This window comes from Myotis davidii, unplaced genomic scaffold, assembly GCF_000327345.1.
Source record: "Myotis davidii unplaced genomic scaffold, ASM32734v1 scaffold739, whole genome shotgun sequence".
NCBI lineage: Eukaryota > Metazoa > Chordata > Mammalia > Chiroptera > Vespertilionidae > Myotis > Myotis davidii.
This window is the reverse complement of record NW_006290355.1, coordinates 76,899-82,699: the sequence shown is the minus strand read 5'-3', so window position 1 is coordinate 82,699 and position 5,801 is coordinate 76,899. Positions and strand designations below refer to the sequence as shown.

At 35.8% G+C, this 5,801-nt stretch overlaps 1 long non-coding RNA gene across 1 annotated transcript in view; it reads left to right on the top strand.

The window, feature by feature from the left end:
• Positions 1-884: 884 nt before the first annotated feature.
• The window catches only part of LOC107183030, a 15,692-nt gene continuing 10,775 nt past the window's right edge, over positions 885-5,801 (top strand). Inside the window, exons 1-2 of the long non-coding RNA XR_001513809.1 lie at positions 885-928; positions 4,216-4,278. This is a non-coding gene — a long non-coding RNA (uncharacterized LOC107183030). The remainder of the gene's footprint in view (positions 929-4,215; positions 4,279-5,801) is intronic.

Genomic DNA, 5,801 nt, shown 5'->3' with positions numbered 1-5,801 from the left:
ACACCAAGCATCTGGAAATCCATAATTCACTATCTATATAAAGATAGCACAACTTCCCATCACAACCTCCCCACCACATGCACACATACATGTGCTCAAACACCAAATCAAATAGTGGCTGCATGCTATAATATAACTCTATTTTTAGCCTGTGATTCTATTTTGAAAATAAAAGCACAATATTAACAGCATATATGGGCGTTGAAAATTAAATGAAATCTAGATTCATTTTATACAAAACAGGATTAATACAACAATGTTTTTATTGTATCCTGACCTCTCTGATTTCAGAGGTTATGTGCATATGTTGCATTTCCCTGTTAACACTCCTTTATTTGGGGCTGGGTTGACAATAATTCTCTAGTACGATTTATGAGATTATTATAACTCTAGTAGATCTAACAGGATCACAAGGTAAATCTTTAAAAAAATTCCCAAAGCTACCTTTATAGGGAATATCAATTATACAAACAGATCTAATTATATACTTTGGAGGGATATGGGCAGGGCAAGAATCAAGGCTGGCCCTTTCTTTTTGATGGGTACAATTTATTCCACATTGAAGTCCAGGTTTTTCTCAAGATTGTACAGATGGTCTTCTTTTGGGAAAAAAAAGGCTCCATGAAGTATCTCTGTAAACCATTTTTTCTTGCAATATTAGTTTATTTAAATTCAGTTCTCTAATTTAAATGTGATTCTAAAATTTAAATATGAATCAAAATGACCTGGGGAGCTAGTCTGGGGAGGGACTCAGTAATCTTCATCTTTACTAATTCCTCTCAGACCACTACAAACCGGGTAGTCATGTACCCCTTTTCTAGAAGCACTGTTTGACTAGAGGATTTATTTAAAGGCGTCTTACAGTAAATTTTTCTTTTATATAGTATATTATACACCCTGCTCCTCTCCACAAACTACATCTTTTTTGGTAGGTATGTTTTATGTTATTTGCTTTATGCCTGTATTGCTCTTGAGCCCATTATTTCAGGTAAAGAGAGGACCATCCAGAAGTTTGAAATAGATGGTTATTCTATCTCCATATGGATATAGGACTCTGAGAGTTGGGTCCAGAATTCTGAAGTGATTTATTGTTTATATTTCTTAAAAGATCTGACATCCTCTTCCACTCTCTCCCTGTTCTCACCCTATTGCTTTTCTTAAAACCATTGCTGTCATCATTTTGTTAGAATACTATTTCTCAGATGCATTAACAAACTAATGGATGTTGAAACATAGTATTTTATGGTGAGATATTTATGTGTTGATCTCTTAGAACTCAAAATAAATTAGACAAATTTTACAAATTATTCAGGCTATATTTTCAGGTAAAATATAGAAAATACAGAGTGTGTTCCTAATGCTTTTGGTCAGAACTACTGCAAAAGAAAGAGATGTAGTGTGTAGTATGTTACATTTGTATGCATCCACCAATGACATTTGATCAATATTGTAGATTCTACCAGGTTTGCCTAAAATGCAATAAATTTCTTTGTCTCCACCGAAATGTAATAGTCTCACTTCTTGAAAAGTGTTTTTGAGAGGCTCTGCACCTATTCCATTATGCTGAACTACACACAGTAGTTTTATAATTCTACTTCTCAGTGACAAATATGATGCTTTGTAGATAAGTGATTGGCCCCAGGAAAGTAAAGATGAAACAGTGAGGTTTTCAAAAAGTGGGCACAAAGGCTTTCAGAATAACAATGCTGAAATTCCAGCAGCTAAGCAGTGAATCATCTGTTGGGATTTTACAAATAGAGTAATATATGTTCAATAACTTTAGAAGCTTTAAAAGGTAGCAGATAAGCAATTCCACTACTGACTACAGATGACTTGAGTTGATTCAAAATAATCTGTAAAATAGGGAAATAGTATCAAACAGGATTATAGTAAGCTTCTCCTTGAGATTGGATATCTTTATTAACACTATGTGAGCAAGGTTTGTGGTTCTGAGCCAGATATACCTTTGATGCTGTATTATAATGTTATGTTTTATCTATCAAAGAGATTAGTTTATTTTAACTTCTCTATTAAAGGCCTTGGCAATATCTTGTGTGTTTAAGGGACAAACCACTTTGCAGTCCTTGAGAAAGTGACATAACTCATAATATGAAGGACATAAAAGATATTTCTAAGGTGAGAGAGTAACAAAGATGAGAGATTTCTCACAGCATATATACAGAATTATTATATAATTACAACAATTAAGACAGTGTGAAACCAATATAAGTATAGACAAAACATATAAATAAAACAGAGCAGAAAGCCCAGGATCAGAACCCGACACATTTGTGAACTTGGTGGAAAACACCTGATTTTCCACACTGGGGAAAAAAAATCATCATCCCTCATGCAAAGAATAATTTCTAGAGAGATTAAAAAACATATAAGAGCCCTAGCTGGTTTGGCTCAGGGGATAGAGCATTGGCCTGCAGACTAAAGGACCCCGGATTAGATTCTGGTCAAGGGCACATGCCTAGGTTGCAGGCTTGACCAGCTGACCGATGATTGTCTCTCATCAATGATGTTTCTTTCACTTTCCCTTCCTCTCTGAAATCAATAAAAATATATTTTTAAAAAACCATATAGGAAAATACAATTTAAAAAATAAATTAAAATGTACAACATATATTTATTTGTATATTTGGAATAATAAATATGTTCTTATAACAAGATCATCCCCCCAAAAGATACCATTAAAAAGGTTAAAGATGACCACACACTGAGAGAAGTTATTTGCAATATATATAACAAAATGATTAGTATTTAAAGAACAAATATGAATAAAAAACAAGCAACATAAATTATAATATTTGAAATAGAAAATAAAAATCATTGAGTATATAAAATTATCAATTTTTTATGTGAAGTAAAAAATACAACTAAGAAACTTTCATGCTCATTTGATTAGCTAACATTAAAAGTGAACTTCAATTTTTGAAAGGTGTTAGAAACTGATAACTGTCAAATGATGTTGCTGGGACTATAAATTTGTAATGACCATTTGAAGAAAAAATAGTAGCTAGTACATTTAAAGACAAATACCATATGATTTCACTTATATGTGAAATCTAAAAACACACAAAATAAATGAACAGATCAATCAAACAAACAAAAAATAAATTGCCCACCCACTAGGAATTCCACTTCTAATTATGTACCTCAGTGAAACCATTCTTGCTTATATGCAAAAGAAGAGGAAGGCAATGGTACCAAGGTATTTATTGCAGTTTTGTTGGTGTTAGTGAAAGACTAAAAACCATTGATAGGACAATGGATAATTAGGTTGTCAAATACTTGTACAATTAAAATTAATGCACTAGGTCTGTCTGTATTAACAAAAATAAATGATAAAAACAATGATGTGCAAGAATAAAAATTTAAGAAAGATAAATTGTTTGATACCATTTCTGTAAATTGAGAAACTAATAAAAAATTACACATGTAATAAAAAACTAGTATACATGGACAAATCATGATATTGGCTGTCTATGGGAAGGAAGGAAGGAAGGAAGGAAGGAAGGAAGGAAGGAAGGAAGGAAGGAAGGAAGGAAGGAAGGAAGGAAGGAAGGAAAAAGAATAAGACTGAGGCAGGAAATAAAAATTTTTTTTAGTGAATCTTTACCTGAGGATATTTTTTTCCATTGACTTTTAGAAAGAGTGGAAAGGAAGAAGGAAGACAGAGAGAGAGAGAGAGAGAGAGAGAGAGAGAGAGAGAGAGAGATAAGAGACATATCGATTGGTTGCCTCCCACTTGTGCTCCGACCAGGAGTATGGAGTCTACAACCCAGGTATGTGCCCTTGACCTGAATAGAACTCGTGACCCTTCAATGTGCAGGCTGATAATCTAACCACTAAGCACAATGGCCATAGTGGTATCTTTATTTCTGTTAAAATGAATTTATCTTCTTCTTTTATATACCCCTTAAGTGTTAGAGTTGCTATAGGGCTCAATTCTGAACCATTTTCTGTCTATTCTCATTCTGTATACTCCATAAATGATATCTCACCTTCCAGTGGCTTTGGTTACCAAAGAAATTATGATTCCTCTCAAACATTTGTGTGTAGTTTATCTCCCTGTCTGAAACTCAAGATTCCTCAAAAACCATGGCATATCTCCAGTTGAATGTCTTATGCATGCTTTAAACTCAAAGTGGCCAAAATCAAGCTTATCATCTCTTTATCATAACATTGGTTCTACTTGTGTGTTGTCAGAATTGGTGAATGGGAAGACTATGTATCAAGCAAGCTTTGTAAAAAACCTGGAAGTCATTATAGGTACTCTCTCCTTCTCACTTCTAGCATCCACTACATACATGCATACATACACACATATATACATACATGGAATGTATATTCTTTTAACTGAATGCATCTTGAATATATCTCATATTGTCCACTAGTAATGCACTTTTTTCTATTTAACCCTCATTTATATCCAGCCCTTAAAAGACCTGATGCCATTCATGTTTCATTATAACCCATTCCCAAAAAGCTTTCAACATGATCTATCTAAAATGTGTCTCAACAAGCCACTACCCTTCTGAAAAATCATATTATATTCCCCATTTCCTTTATAAAAACCCCAAACTTCTTCATGTGGCTTAAACAGTCACTCATGATTTGGAGTATGACATTTTCCAGCTTCATGCTGCATCAGCCATTCATGTTTCATTATAACCCATTCCCAAAAAGCTTTCAACATGATCTATCTAAAATGTGTCTCAACAAGCCACTACCCTTCTGAAAAATCATATTATATTCCCCATTTCCTTTATAAAAACCCCAAACTTCTTCATGTGGCTTAAACAGTCACTCATGATTTGGAGTATGACATTTTCCAGCTTCATGCTGCATCATTTTTCTTTTTAAAAAATGTATTTTTATTGATTTCAGAGAGGAAGGGAAAACCATGCCCATATTTATTTATTTTTACTTTATTTTTTAAAATATATTTTTATTGATTTCGGAGAGGAAGGGAGAGGGAGAGAGAGATAGAAACATCAATTATGAGAGAGAATCACTGATTGGCTTCCTCCAGCACCCACCACCACCACCACCACCACCACCAGGGACTGAGCCCAGACTGGGAATTGGACCATGACCTCCTGGTTCATAGGTTGATGCTGAACCACTAAGCCATAATGGCAGGACATGCATCATTTTCCAATGATGATATTTGCATTTCCCAAGCATGTTGGTGTTCTTCATTTCTGGGATATTGGACATTCTCTTCATTATGTCTGTCTCTATTATTCTTTGACTTTTAACACCTTCTCATCTTTCAGATATCAGATCAGCTGTCATCTTTAAAAGAAAGCTCCTGGATTCCCTAAATTTGCATTTTTTTTTCTCTCTTCTCTGTGCTTCACTGGTTTCCAGTCTTCCCGTCAAGTCACTTATGACGTAGGCTTATCTTTTATTTATCAACTAGAGGCCCAGTGCACAAAATTCGTACACGAGGGGTGCGGGGGGAAGAGGGTTACCTCAGCAAGGCCTGCACCCTTTCCAATCTGGGACCCCTCAGGGGATGTCCAATTGCCTCTCACAATCTGGGACTCCTAATCACTCACCTGCCTACCTGTCTGATCGCCCCTAACTGCCTCTGCCTCACCCTGCACCTGGAACCCAGGATTACTTCCTCTGGCCAGTCACAGGCACCCGGGACCCAGACTTCCCTCCCTCTGGCTGGCTACAGGCACCCAGGACCCAGGCCAGCTTCGCCCGGGCAGGCCACAGCCAAGGTGGACCATGGGTGGGCAGTTTCACCCAGGCTACAGCCACAGGTTCAGCTGCTGGCA